Source organism: Danio rerio, chromosome 3, assembly GCF_052040795.2.
Source record: "Danio rerio strain M-AB ecotype USA chromosome 3, GRCz13ab, whole genome shotgun sequence".
Classification (NCBI taxonomy): Eukaryota; Metazoa; Chordata; class Actinopteri; order Cypriniformes; family Danionidae; genus Danio; species Danio rerio.
In genome coordinates, this window is record NC_141023.1 from 56,833,624 (window position 1) to 56,849,171 (window position 15,548).

The 15,548-nt window shown below is 37.2% G+C and overlaps 1 protein-coding gene and 1 long non-coding RNA gene across 3 annotated transcripts in view; both read left to right on the forward strand.

The window, feature by feature from the left end:
* The window catches only part of LOC147846065 (uncharacterized), a 700,063-nt gene that overhangs the window by 284,710 nt on the left and 399,805 nt on the right, over positions 1-15,548 (forward strand). The window lies entirely within an intron of this gene.
* The window catches only part of LOC147846067 (uncharacterized), a 125,804-nt gene that overhangs the window by 45,641 nt on the left and 64,615 nt on the right, over positions 1-15,548 (forward strand). The window contains exon 1 of one of the 2 annotated variants that reach the window (XR_015481318.1): positions 8,905-9,058. The exons of the other annotated variant lie outside the window; for it this stretch is intronic. This is a non-coding gene — a long non-coding RNA (uncharacterized LOC147846067). Of the gene's footprint in view, positions 1-8,904; positions 9,059-15,548 lie in introns of those variants that run through there. 2 annotated transcript variants of the gene reach the window in all.

Consider the following 15,548-nt stretch of genomic DNA (forward strand, 5'->3'; position numbering starts at 1 on the left):
ATGTATGTCTCCCATAAGCTTGGAGGATCCATACATCTCTGCAATGATTCGAATAACTTATTAATACAGTCATCTGAAATGGAAAAGAAAGCGTTCTTGCAGGACTCCCAGAGTTCATCAAGATTCCTTGGATTCACCTTCAATGTCTCCTTCATCTTACCCCAGACATGCTCAATAATGTTTATTTCTGGTGACTGGGCTGGCCAATCCTGAAGCACCTTGACCTTCTTTGCTTTCAGGAACTTTGATGTGGAGGCTGTAGTATGAGAAGGAGCGCTGTACTCCTGAAGAATTTGCCCTCTTCTGTGGTTCTCTGCAGATCTCTCGCATGCCCCCATACTAAATGTAACCCCAAACCATGATTTTCACTTCACCAAACCTGACTGATTTCAGTGAGAATCTTGGGTCCATGAGGGTTCCAATAGATCTTCTGCAGTACTTGTGATGATTGGGATGCAGTTCAACAGATGATCAATCTGAAAAATCTACCTTTTGCCACTTTTCCAAATGATCAACGTAGTCAACGAAGTTTGGTTATTATTTGTTGCTCTTACAACTGAGATCAACAACAAGACTTTAGTCAGGTAGTGCATATTCACTCCGATATGAAAAGTCTGTAATTGTTTACTCACCCTACACTTCTTCCAAACCTGTACGAGTTTCTTCTGTTCTTGAACACAAACAATAATATTTTTAAGAAATTTGGAATCCAGCTGTCATAAACTTACACAAATATTTTTGCTGCTTGTTCTTATTTAAAATAAGCCGAATCAACACAATTCTTGAGGCATGTTAGGATCAACTTAATTGTTTTATGTTCAGTCTACTAAACTTTAGTTAACTTTAATCAGCTTGTGTTTTGGAATTGTAGAACCCAACATTTATTACAGTGTAGTATTTTTTTTCCTATGGAAGTCACAGTCTAGCATTTTTGTAACGGGTCCTTTTATATTAAACAGAAATTAAAATAAATTAATAAAGAATTTGAGACACATAGACCATTTTCATATGAACTACATCCTTACTAAATGTTCATATTTCTTTAGTATGTTATTGCAGGTAACTGTGATTTAGACTGATGGCACGCCTACCTGTCTGTCATGTTTTTGTGCTCTTTGTCTGTTTACAACATGCATCTCTTTTCACATTAATCCACCAGCATTAGCTTAATCATAGCTTTTGTGTGATTGCCTACAAAAGGTAATGGAAAGGCAAGAGAAACTAAAATCTCAGCATGAGCCTCAAGTCTAACTCCATCATGGATCATGAACACGCTAAAAGAGGGAATCTGGGGGAAAAGCACGGTGTCAGAAAGTTCACGCACAGATTGATAATCTCAAAATGATTGAACGTGTCGCTCTGTTTACGTGTGTATCTTTGTGCGTGTAAGTGATGAAGGAAAAGAAAAAAGAAAAGTGGTAGTTGAGATTACGCCACACTCCCTCAGGCTCTCGTTACTCATGCACTAGTGGCATATCGCTGGTTCCCACGCCTCCTCACAGAGGTGAGTGAAACTACACCCACAACTTCACCTGTACGTGCCTGTCTCAGCACAGCCCTTTAGCTTCGGCCAAACCATCATCAGTGCTGTTTTTTTCTCCTAGAAACGTAAAGAAGAAAACAAATTGGCATGAGTACAGCAATAATATCAGCCATTAGATCACAATGGCAGAGCTTCCCTACAAAAGGTGTATAATTATTACAAACATGGCAATAGAGGTTCTCTGGTAGACCTCCCTAGCAGAGATAGATCATTTAAGTCTGATATAAACAGGCTTGGTAGAGAGGTGTTATTTTCCGCCCTGTACGTAGGTTTTAGAAATATTAGTGCTTTGATGTGTAAACTTATGCAATTTTTTTTTTTGTTGGTTTCAAATGCTACAATGGGTGGATACAAACAGCTATCGCAAAAGCCTACTGTGTACTTTGCTGCTAATGCCAGCGGTCTGCCGACAGCTTTGATCATTAAATTTATCACCTTCTCTGTTGGTTAAATCTGCATTAGGGTCAAAGACACTCTTCAAGACTGTAAAAGAGTAATAAGGGTTTATTTTACACCACATTAAAAGACTATTTAAAGGGATAGTTCATCCAAATCTGGCAAATATGTTATTTACTCACCCTTGTTCCCACTTATTTTTATTTTTCTTCTGTTAAACACAAAAGAAGACACACTTACCGGCCACTTTATTAGGTACACCTTACTAGTAAGGGGTTGGACTCCCTTTTGCCTTTAGAACTGGCTTAATCCTTTGTGGCATAGATTCAACACGATGCAAGGTATTGCTCAGAGATTTTGGTCCATATTAACATGATAGCATCATGCAGTTGCTGCAGATATTCTGGCTGCACATGCATGATTCGAATCTCCCGTTCCACCACATCCCAAAGGTGCTCTATCGGGTTGAGTTCTGGTGACTGTGGAGGCCATCTGAGTACAGTGAACTCATTGTCATGTTTAAGAAACCAGTCTGAGATAATTCACGCTTCATGACATGGTGTGTTATCCTGCTGAAAGTAGGCATCAGAAGATGAGTACACTGTGGTCATAAATGGTCAGCAACAATACTCAGGTAGGCTGTGGCGTTGACGCAATGCTCAATTGGTACTAATGGGTCCAAAGTGTGCCAAGAAAATATCCCCTACACCATTACACCACCACCACCAGCCTGAACCATTGATACAAGGTAGGATAGATCCATGCTTTTGTGTTGTTGATACTAAATTCTGACTCCACTATCCGAATGTCGCAGCAGAAATCGAGACTCATCAGACCAGGCAATGTTTAATTTTGGTGAGCCTGTGTGAATTGTTGTGCCAGTTTCCTGTTCTTAGAGTTAGGGGTCACCCGGTGTGGTCTTCTGCTGCTCTAGCCCATCCGCTTCAAGTTTGGACGTGTTGTGCATTCAGAGATGCTACAGACCATTACAGACCATTCTCTGTAAATCCTAGAGATAGTTGTGCATGAAAATCCCAATACATGGAGCCGCTTTGGAGTGATTAAATAATGTGTAATTTTTAATTTTTGGGTGTCCTATTCCTTTAAGAATCACAGTGCAGTCACAAAAAGTTAAGTAAATTTAGTATTGTCTTATACCACCATCTTTCAAACCTCTAGGTTTTACTCAAGGTTCATAAATAAAATAGAAGTGTTTAAAATAAAAATTGAATCCCTTATTCTTTGAATTATTTGAAAATTTCATGTCAGAAATAGGTTTTTGTGTGTCGATCTTACCTATGACAACAATATTCATTAATGTTTTAACATTTTATTTTCACAAGCATGATTTGAAACATTGCAATTAAAGGGATAGTTTAATTGCAATGTTTAACCCCCCCCCCCAAAAAAAAAAAAAACAAAAAAAACATATTATTTATTTATACTCAAGTAGTTTTACATTTTTATGATTGTTAATTTTTCAGATATTTTGATAAATGTTGGAAAAAGAGAACCATTGTTGTAGGAACAAAAAAATACTATAGAAGTCGATAGCTGTTTTTTCACAACCTTCTTCGGTATATTTTTATATATGAGTTCAACCGAAGAAAAAAAACTCAAACAGGTTTGGAACAAGTTTCATTTTAATTGTGGGTGAACTATCCCTTTAATACACTCAAAAGCCAACATTAGTTTATGCCTTCTAAGTGTATAAAATCACTTTAACTAATTCATTCTCATGCTGTGAAAGCAAAACTGCACATTGTGTTTGACCCATTGTCAGGCTGTATTTTTTGAGTGTTACCACACTCTACCTCCTCTTCATCAGCAGCGGGATTGGTCAGGATCACACACTGGGGTGCAGCTGCTGTTTCACTTCAACATGGAGTGGAAGTTCCTGACAGACTGGCCACTTGGCTGGCTTTACTGAACCCACAAGGGGATTATTTCCAGATAGAGAGAGAGGAAAAAGAAGGAAATGCAGAGGGTGGCAAGCAATTTATCCACGGATTCCACTGAACCTTTAGCTTTAAATCATATTCAAGTGACCCAGGCCTATTGTTGAGGAAGGAAGCTGCCTAAGCAGTTTGAGAGCCAGAGAATGGAGTAGCGTGTAACAGGAGCGGGGATGAAATAACTGGCATACCTTTAGCTTTAAGGATAGCCATCTTGAACAGAAGAATATTGTGAAGGATCTCAGCTCCCTGCAAAATACGCTCTTGCCAAAACAAGCCTTACGGGATTTATTCATTGAGATATATTGCACACAGAGAAGAATAGTTGCGTTAGCATTGTTTGTCCTTAAAACAGGGCATCTCATGGTCTGTGTTTCTGGCATTGTTTAAATAGGTCTTTTTGAAACTCATAATGTGACGTGCGGGAAATATGCGCAATCTAATTGTAGGGTCTTTTTCCACATGTGTTCAAGTGCGTGATCTAAGTTTGCTCAATTCTTCTGCATCAGCAGGGGGATGAAGAGGCAGACATTTCACGTTAGCCTGAGGGCCAGGCGGGGGAGGCTATAAGACTACTTTTATTAAAAATATATTGAAGGAAAACAACAAGTTGCACTGCTGGAGAGCCAAAAAAAAAAAAAAAAGTCAGCATGACAGGCTTCTTTCCCAAGAGTCTTAAGTCTCTGGTTGTAAACTTAACATCCTCCTCCTTTTTCGTGATCTCTTCAGCTCCCTATTTGTGCAGCTTCACCGATTTGGTTAATACTTTAAAAGTCCCGTAATTGTAGTCCCAGAAACTCCTATCTGATTACTCTTTGAGTGTCAAGCGTTCTGTTTTAAGGCCTCGCTCTTTCAAGCCTTCATTTCCTCGCTCATTATGTTTCTTTCTCAGCGAATACAAAAGCCCACTGCCTCAGGTGAGGGTTATTGCGCTGGGTGTGGTTTGCAGGCCACGACTAAGGAATCACATTCCACTGACCATCTACAATGCACAATCGCTGGTATCCTGGCCCTTCTCTTTGTCAGGGTGATTAAATAACCCTGCCTTTGGCCACACTGACCTTCATGACCTGGTCTGTGTGCGTCCGTAGACACCGGCTAATTAGAGAGCCGATAATGCAAGAGAAAGCAGCTTTTCACCATAGCTCTCAGATCCCTGTTCAATCATTTACTGACAACAATTGAACATTTCTGACAGGGCAACAGTCCTTGTGATTGTAAAGCTTAAGATCTCAGCGGAAGACACAATAATATTCACTCAGAATAATTATTTTTGCTGCTTGTTCAAAATACTAAGTTAAAATGAGTAGATTGAATGAGCTGAACTGATTTTTGGGGGGCTTTTTTTTTTTTTGGTTTACATTAAATCCACTTAAATTTGTTATGCTGACTTAATCGAATTGTGTGGAACACTGCATTTTTTGCAGTCTATGTATTGAAAAAAGTGTTGCACGCATAACTGTCGCAAACAATTTATTTGTGTTGAATTTAAACAAACAAATTAAGTTTAATAATGTTCAACTTAATTTGTTTGTTTAAATTCAGCCCAAATAAATTGTTTACAACCACTCAACGTAAAAAAAAAGAGTAAATCCAAAGAAATCATCTTTGAATAATTGTTTTTCAGTTTGTTCAAACTACTTATTTAAAATGAGTTGAAGCAACACAATTCCTATGGTTTTTTTTAGGGGTGGGAACTTTGTTTTATGTTCAATCCACATAAACTTGTATAATTAATTAAGCTAACTTAATCAATTTGTGTTGGGACAATATAAACAAATTGTGTGAAACCCTGCACTGTAAAAAATGTAGGGTCCACACAATTCGTTCATGTTTTCCCAACACAAATAACAAATTTATGTGGATTGAACATAAAACAATGAAGTTGTTACCCTAAAAACCATAAGAATTGTGTTGTCTCAACTCATTTTAAAGTATTAGTTTGAACAAGCAGCAAAGGTAATTTTTCAGTGCAAATAATTCATACACTGTAAAAATGCAGGGTTCCACACAGTTCGTTCATGTTTTCCCAACACAAATCGATAAAGTTAGCTTAATCGTTTATTCAAATTTATGTGGATTGAACATAAAATAATAAAGTTGTACCACCCAATAACCTAAGAATTGTGTTGTTTCAACTTAATTTAAATTAATAGGTAGTTTGAACAAACAGCAAAGTAAAAAAAAAAATGAAGTGTAAAAAATTCATACACTAAAAAATGTAGGATTCCAAACAATTTGTTCATGTTTTCCCAACACAAATCAATTGAGTTAGCGTAATCATTTTTACAAATTTATGTGGATTGACCATAAAACATTGAAGTTGCCCCCTCCAAAAAACATAAGCATTTTGTTGTTCCAACTCATTTTAAATGATTAGTTTGAACAAGCAGCAAAGGTTATTTTTGAAGTGTAAATAATTCATATTTACACTTAAAAATTGCTTTTGCTGCTTGTTCAAACTAATCATTTAAAATGAGTTGAGACAACACAATTCGTATTGTTTTTGGGGTAACAACTTCATTGTTTTATGTTCAATCCACATAAATTTGTATAAATGATTAAGCTAACTTAATTGATTTGCGTTGGGAACAAGATCTGTGATTTTGTTTGGAACCCATCATTCATTTTTACAGTGTGGTCTGACTGAGATTGTAAACGTTCAATCTGCCTAAAATCAGTTACAACAAAAGGACCTAGACAATGCATTGCACAGAACTTGCCTTTGTCCAGCTTTTACAGTATACACTGTAAAGAAATATGTAACAATTAGTCATGGCAGCATATGTTTTTAGTTCATTGTAACTTATTAAACTAAGATAATAATGTTCTAACTTAACTCATTTGGACTTTAAGTATACATTTCCAATTTGTACAGATTACAGAACTCAAGGCATGACGAAACAAATTTATTCCGAATGTTATTTGGAGAACATTGGCTAAAATTACCCAAAGTAAGTTTGTTTGCAAAATAATAACATCACATTATCTCATGGGTTTTTGACATGGGATGCCATGGGCTTCACACAAATATGTTCCAAAAACATATTTTAGCACATTAAATTCAATTGCACATAAAATTAATATCTTTTCTGTAAGGGGTAATACATTATATAGGTCATTTTAATGCAATAAACTACATTTTCATGGTTTTTAACTGTTAAATGTTTGGTCTTACTCTGTAAAGCTAATTATGTTATCTCACTGTTAAATTTACTGACATTTTTACGGTGTAATTTTATAAAATTTAAGCAAGCAGTTTTAGACAGTTTAACACAATATAAGTTCAATGGACTCAAAAGGTTAATTTGATTCAGCTTAAAAATTTAAGGCAACCAAGAATTTTTTTTTACAGTGTACATGTTTGTCAGTCCACAGTGGGCATATGTTTAGATGAAATTTGGTTAGTCCAGAGTTTTTCAGAGTTTACGCTAACTGATAAATGAAGTGATTCCTCATACACCAAGGTCTTTGTTTACAGTTTTAAAAACAATTGGCAAAGGGCCTCGCTTTTTTTGTCATGTTCGCTCTACACTCTCAGAAATAAAGGTACGCAAGCTGTCACTGGGGTGGAACCTTTTTAAATTGTACAAATTTGTACCTAAAAGTTCTATATTAATACATCAAGGGTACATATCAATACCTAAAAAGTACAAAAGTGTTCCTCTAAAAACATTTAGGTACTAATATATACTTTAAAGGTGCCAATATGAACCCTTCAAGTACAAATGTCCAGCTGTGACAGCTCGCATACCTTACTTTCTGAGAGTGTAGGCTCAGAGATTAATTTATTTCTTGGAATACCATTTAGGGAACTAAATTAGCAGAATCCCAATCAAGCACAATTCTACTATTTAAATGTAGAGGCTTTAAAAATACCGGCATGATATATTAAAGTATTACAAGATATATACTTAGAGAAAACTAATTCTAGGCACATTTTCTTGTCGACTTTGTGGCAACTTTGTTAGTCCTTTATATTTCGGTTTCAGTCGCATAATGTATTTACATTTTATCTACATTATCACATGCAACCCTCAGTAAACAGACAAAGTTTGATCACAGCATCATCCATCTCTGTTAAATGCAGAATTTATGCTGCTGACGGTTTACATCACTTCAGAGTTCCTTGATGCAAATCCATTCAGGAGAATGGTCCAGGGGGAAATTAGTTCTCAGGGAACCATGCCTGATGATTTATTTATATTTACATTTAGACATTTAGCAGATGCTTTTCTCCAAAGGGACTTACATTTGAAGAGGAATTCAGAGATTCAACAAGCAGCAGCAATACCAATGCTATCTCATGGCAATTTGTAACTTTTTGATTTAGTGGCTAATTCATATGAATTCATATGATCTAATTCGTACAATTTAATATGATTTGCTCATGGCAGATTGATGGTTGGGTTTAGGTTTGGGGTTGGATGCTATGCCTACTTTTTAAAATTGTACATTGTCGTACGACTGAACTTGTACAAATTCATACAAATTAACCACTAAACTGACAAAATGCAAAATACGCTTTCTTGTGAGATCAGACTGCCAATATAAACAAAAAGCGCTAATAATGCAAAAGAATTATTTGTGCACAGAGGATTTAGTACTAGAGTAAGTAGAGGGAATTTATTCATTTATGTTTTTTTGAAAAAGCGTGCGTTTCTACAGGTGGTTTGTCAAGCCTACTAACCTTTTGCTTTGTCAAGCCGGTGTGAAAGACCCATGTAAACACATAAATCAGGCGCAAACTCATTTAAACTTCTTTAAACCTCTTGTTGTTGACCACTTTGATTTATATAACTCTTATATATATATATATAGCTTTTTTGAGATGTTTATTTTTGTTTACTTAGAATATAAAGTTTTAGATTGATAGGAATAACTACAAGTAAATACATGTTTTGAGTGAACATTTTAAAGTAGATTAATTCAGTATGGGTGCATCATAAGAAGGAATATTTCCCACTGAAGGGAATCTCTAACATCCACAGAACTGTGTTTAATTTCCAGAGCTCTGAAGTGGGAAAGTAATAGGGCGATCCTGGCATTCCAGGGCTCTGTCGTGTCGTCTCCTGGCCTCTAATTTGGGAGCAGCTGTCGGGCTCTGCAAGACCTCAGCCATCAAAGCCCAGCTAAAAGGGGTGGGGGCGAAGAAGGCACTGAGGTCAGACCCACAGAAAAGTCCTAACTCACCAGCACATGTTTCAGTCTCTCTCAGCTCATGTCAAGTACACCACACCTGCACCAGGTTAAGCACTGCAAAGATTACAGGATGACTGTAACGATATTGCGGGTCGGAAGAAGGAGCCAGTAAAAACAGATGGCCACTATTAGGAGGAAGGCTGGCTGTCCTTTCAGATTGAGCTTTTCTCTTTGGTCCCATTGACGTGTGGTAATAAAATGCATGTTTTCAAACTGCTTACAAGCAGACAACGCTAAATACAGGTGTTAATGGGATCTAAAATGTTTACTCAGGCCTCATATACACTAATGCATTTTAGTTTAGTTTGTGTGAAAATTTATAGTGTTTATTTTGCTACCTCACGTTGTTATTCTAAAGGTGAATAATTAATCTGTGTAGGTTTATCCCTTGAAAAACTGTTTGTTTTTGGTTAAAGTCTAGACTTCCGCATTACTAAGTGGTGGTCCTTTTGTTGAGGGCTTCTATAGTAACTGTATATTATTAGTTTTTGTTGGTTTGTTTTGTCAGTTTTTGCTCTGAAGTAATGGTTCTCAGAAGAAAGCCCTGCCCCCTACTCAATCTTCCAGTTTTGGGAGTCAACAAACTGAAATAGATTTTCTGCAAATTCCAGTTCATGCAGACTTTAAAAATGGCGTTTAGAACAAATATTATTAACTTCTACTCGCGTTTTGCAATCCGAACTCTGCCCAGGGCCATGTCCTAGATCGTTTGAGAAGCGTGAGTGCTCTGAATCAGGCTCAGGCATGGTTCACTTGGGTGTGCCAGAGCGCGGTTCACTTATGCTTTGGCGCGGTACGCTTAGCACTTGTGACAAAGCACGCCAGAGCCCGAAACTGAAGACGAGACGTGACTTTTACGGGACTGTTTCATATGGATTCATTAATTATTCTTACTGTTCAATGAACACAAACTGTCGTAGATCATTAAAGATGCAAACCCCTCACTGCACGACAGCTGCGCCTTCAGCAAACCTCCTAATTCCTGCAGCATGAGGACTTCATGGTTGTTTATGAGCGCCAAAAGTGGCTGCTCTGTTCGGCGAAATAATTGACTGTGTGTCGCTGCATATCAAACGACTAAACCGATATAACTAAAGAAATCTCCACTATGCTGAGCAAAAGCGCTTACTGAACAGCGCATCTTCAATGACTTAAGCATGCCCAGGCACGAATGTAATGTGAGTGCGGGCTGTCGGGGGAGATGGGAGAGGGGACAAGCATGCTTTGGCCCGGTTCAAGGCAACTGTACACAGTGTGAGTATGCCCTAACTCTGGATTTTGCAATGGGTGCTAAAAGGCATTACATTGCATGCAAAGATTCCATCGCTGTGTCCATGTTGTTGTTTACAGGTTGTCAGGACAGGTCTGTTGTCTTCCGGTAGTGTTATAATCATGTGAAAGGGGTTTACGAATAAGGATACACAATGCCCTAAAAGACTGAATCAGGGAACCAATGTTGGCAGCCATGCATTCATTTTCAAATGTCGCCATTTTATTCGGTAACATCTGATGGACCATGTCAGTAGCTATGTTTCCATTCAAAATGAGAATTAACTTTATGCGCAAAACTGGAACATCGCATAAAAGATGTGCAAATAAAGCAGCGTTTCCATCCAACGTCGAAGAGAACAAAATCATCACTTTCTGATTACCATGTACCAAATATCAAAAGTAAAAACGGAATTTGCTGTGGTAGAAGTTGTGTGAAACTTTTTTTTTTATTTAATAAACCGAGTAGCGCCACAGAAGACTGACAGGCAATAAATGCGTGGTGATGTTTGAGGTGATGAGATGCACAGCACAGATGCTCTTGACAGTTCTGGAGGTAATTAACAATATAATAACCATTATTTTCATTGTAGTTTATGCGCATCTTTTCTTACAGAATAAAAAGTTTATTCTACTCAGTTAAGTGCATATATTTTTTATGTGCATCTTGGCGGTTCCATTAACCATTTTTCATGCGCATATCCAAAATGTGGGTGGATGTAGAAAAAAAACTACTGTGTTTTAATTTTTCACCTTTTGGGGGCCTAAAAACTTTTTTGCTATGGTTACGTTTTTCATCCACATTACTTCATATTTTTCGATAAATTTACACTTCCACTTTATTATAATTATAATTATAGGGGTTTTCACCTTTATTACATAAGATAGTGGAGTTAAGGGCGCACTTATGCTATGCTATCCGAATTGTGGCCGGTTGTGTTTCCCAGTTTGTTTGAGAAGTGTGAGTGCTCTCAATCTGGCTCAGGTGTGGTTCAGTTGGCCTGCCCTTGCCCGGTTTGAAGAAGTGTGCCAGAGCGTGGTTCACTTGAGATTTGGCGTGGTATGCCTGTAGTATGAGTGCAAAATGTGCATGCATGAGCCAGAAACTGAGAACGAGATTTGACTTTTAAGGGACTGTTTCATATGGATTTAATAATCATTCTTACTATTCAATAAATGCGAAATGTCGTATATTATTAAAGATGCAAACCCCTCACTGCATGACAGCTGCACCTTCAGCAAACCTAATACCTGCAGCACTAGGACTTTTATGATTAAGTTATTTATGAGTGTCAAAAGTGGCTGATCTGTTCAGCGAAATATTTTGTGTTATATTATACTGCGTGTTACTGCATATCAAATGACTAAATCTCCACTGCTGAGCGAGAGCTCTTCTCTTCTGTTAAACTGAACAGTGCATCATCGATGACGTAATGGTGCTCTCGGCTTGGATGCAATGTGAGTGCAGGCTGTTGGGGCAGAGGGGAGGGCGCTTTGGCACATTTAAAAAAGTCTACATAATTTGAGTATGCCCTCAGTATTATCTGTCAGCACATTTTACCACTAGCCTATTGGCGCCAACAAACTTCCACTTTTGATAATTTATTTTCATTGTTATTTTTATACCAGGAGAAAATAGTAGTCATTCAGCTGCAAATTTATTTTAGTTTTGCACTTTTAAATTAGTTTTTAGTTTGATACTATTTTAAAAATTTAGTTTTAAAAAATGTTGTTAGTTTTGGTTATAGTATTTTTGTTATAGTATTTTTATTGCTTAAAGAACATTTCTCTTTAGTTTTTCATATATTTATATTTATCAGAGTTTCAGCTTTTGTTTTAGTAATTCTATCTAGGTCAACAGAGTTAACCGAATATGTCCAGTGCAGATCAAAGCAAAACTTAGTGTTTGCACAGCTTATATTTATTCTTGGCAAACTGCTTGATAATTAAAATAAAAATAATTGTTTGAACAAACACTGATTCCAACACCATACAAATGCAATGGATAAAAGTAAAAATAATGAGGAATTTATCATTCTAAACTCTTCATAATAAAGATCATATACACTGTAGTATTTATATAAAGAGATCTATATCATGCACTTGACCGATGTGTTTGGCTGCAAAAACACAATTTACAATTTGTCTACACAGAATCAGTTTTATTGCCAAGTGTGCTGCACACACACAAGGAATTTGTTTAGGAGACAGAAGCTTCCAGTGTACATAAAGTGACAAGTGAAAACACAAAATGAATATGAAAAAAAAGATGATTAACATTAAACAGCGATACATTTAGTCAAGAAATCTGGATGTTGAATTAAAGGTTAGTTATATTTATGTTATAAGGTGCTGTGTACAAATGCGAATGTAGAAAGTATTGCATTGTATATTGATATAAGGTGCTTTGTACAAGTGCGTATGAGTAAGTATTGCACATATTTATCGCACAGCTGGGGAATATTTAACTGTTCATAAGGTAGATAGCCTGAGGAAAGAAACTTTTCTTGCGTCTGGCTGTTTTTTTGACAGTAACAGTTCGAACAGGTAGTGTGCTGGCTGCGAGACGTCCAGAGTGATTTTGCGAGCCCTTTTACTCACTCTGGAAGAGTACAGTTCTTAAAGTGTAAGAAGGGTAGTGCCAGGGGTACTAGCCTCCAAAGCTAGTATATTTTTTTACAGTCATTGCTCTAAAGCCCTACTGAAAAAAACAGCTTAAACCAGCCTAGGCTGGTTGGCTGGTTTTAGCTGGTCGACCAGGCTGGTTTTAGAGGGGTTTTGGCCATTTCCAAGCTGGTTTCCAGCCATTTCCAGCCTGGTCTTAGCTGGTTAGGCTAACCAGCTAAAACCACCTACATCCAGCTTAAACCAGGCTGGTAAAGGCTGGTTTTACTTTAAAACTAATATGGTTCAAATGATGGATCTGCAACAGAGACTACGAACTTTAGGAAACACTCGTCATTACATCATTCTACATACATGCATTTTACTTCATCTGCGTGTTACGTCGTTGTTTGGGAAACGCACCCTAGTATAGTTAAGGTTTGTGTCCAGGTTACATAGGTTCCAGGATACATAGGGCAACTTTTTAAGCAGTGTTGTTGGGCAATATGTAGAAAGATGTTGCTTGGCTAATTTGGAAAATAATTGTAATGTAAGTTATTTTGTAAGCTCTAAAAAAAATGCTGGGATATTTATTTAACCCAATAGTTGGGTTAAAAATATGTGATGCTTTGTTAGGTTATTTTGGACCTTTATTGGGTTATTTATTAACCCAAGTTAATAAATCAGTTAGGTTAAATGTTTGGTGCTTTGTTGTTACTTTTAGCCTTTGTTGGGTTATTTATTTAAAACCCAACCAGTTGGGTTAAAAATTTTGAATTTCAACAGTCAACTGATTTAACTGACAGAACAGCTGTATTAATATGTGTACGTAATGTTGTTTTTGCATTATAAAGTTTGTTTTAGCTCTAACGTAATCAAATGGTTATTTTTTTTTAATCAAATTACTACTCCTTGTCGTGTTTTTTATATCCGTTTCACCACCACTCTTAATTTAATGATACCACCGCGCGCTTCATAGCTTATCTACTGTATACACAGATAAAAGCGCTTTTTTCTACCTCTGTGTTCATTTTTAAAATTATTTTATTTTTTTCTGAGGAAATGATACACATATTTTTGGTAAAATATCCCAACAAATTAGTTATTTGTGTAACCCAAAAGTCGGTGCCAAAACAACCCATCATTGGGTTACCTGTTGAGTTTTTTTTTAACCCAACTGTTTTAAGTGAGTACAGATGTGTACATGATGTGCGGTAATAATCTATAACAGTAGTAATGAATACTTTTTTCTTAAGTACATGTTTTTTTTTTTACTTTTACTTGAGTAAAAAAGTGTAGTCAGTACTTCAGCTCTTACCAGAGTCGCTTTAAACATGAGTATCTACTTCTTGAGTACAGGATGTTTATACTTTTGCCATCTCTGCTAGTAGAGGTGTTTTCCTGCACTTGGGGATCATAAGTTAGTGTTCTCTTAGTGCTTGGTTGTAGCTGAAAAGGCACCAGCCAGGTAAAATATATACCAGAGTAATTATTAGTTCATTCCACTGTGGAAACCCCTGATAAATCAGGGATTAAGCTGATGGAAAGTAAGGGTGAGTGAGTTTCAGCCAAAGTTTTTGTTTTCGAGATTAACCTTGCTCGGCTGAACACGTATGAGGATATCAGAAACACAGCCTTTGTCAATGTGCCATCTCAAAATTTAAGTGAACACTTTCTCTCAATATTGGATGTTTTCCAGTTACGCGCTCGCAGCTACAAACAGCATAACAGCCATTTGCCAAATTTTACTCTTACTACTCGAGTTGCAATAATTTAAAAACATTTCATTAGCCTCAAATTGCACAACCTCAGCGACGCGCAGTGATAGTGATCCCTTTACGATTGCAGGTACCCATGAGAGAGCAGTTTCTCACACTCTGGTGGGCTTGTTGAGACACACACACCCTTGAGGATTCCAGATGTGGTCTGGTTTCAGTTCCATGAAAACCGTTAATTACACCATTAAGCCTTCTACGGGTCGTAATTAGTGGGAATCAAACTGTGTTTCAGGTCAGGTGCACAGTGATTGATTTATCTCTCCTCGTCTGCTCTCTCACTCCACCTCTCACATGCCCTCTGCAGGTCATGTCCGCACAATGGCTGCATTAGTTAAACTTTGCTCTTATTTTTTTTTCACACAACGGTGGTTTCTGAACAGGATCCTTGTGGCAGGGCTTTATAGTTTCAGATTGCATGCATTGTGAAATGTACCAAAAATGGAACAAGACCTGCAGTCTTGTTTTCTTCTGGTGCTTTTTTTAACAGCTTGCACCAATTCAGCTCCTTCCTTATTACCATGAACAAACAGAGGAAGATGTAGTAAATCCCATATCCCAACAATAAGATCAACCCTGGGGCTCCGGCAGGAAAAGAAGCTGTACCAGTGGGACTCTGGGCCCAAGGGGATGTGGCGGTAGGGGACTGAGAATAGAGATAAGGGGTCATCTGTATCCTTTTGCACATTCGGGACTTTTTCCCCCATTGTGCAGCTTTGTGTATTTTATTTCAATGGTTGTGGCTCATTGAAGTTTTTGTATCGTTCGTTAGTTGTCTTCATAATGCACATACGCACGTATTGG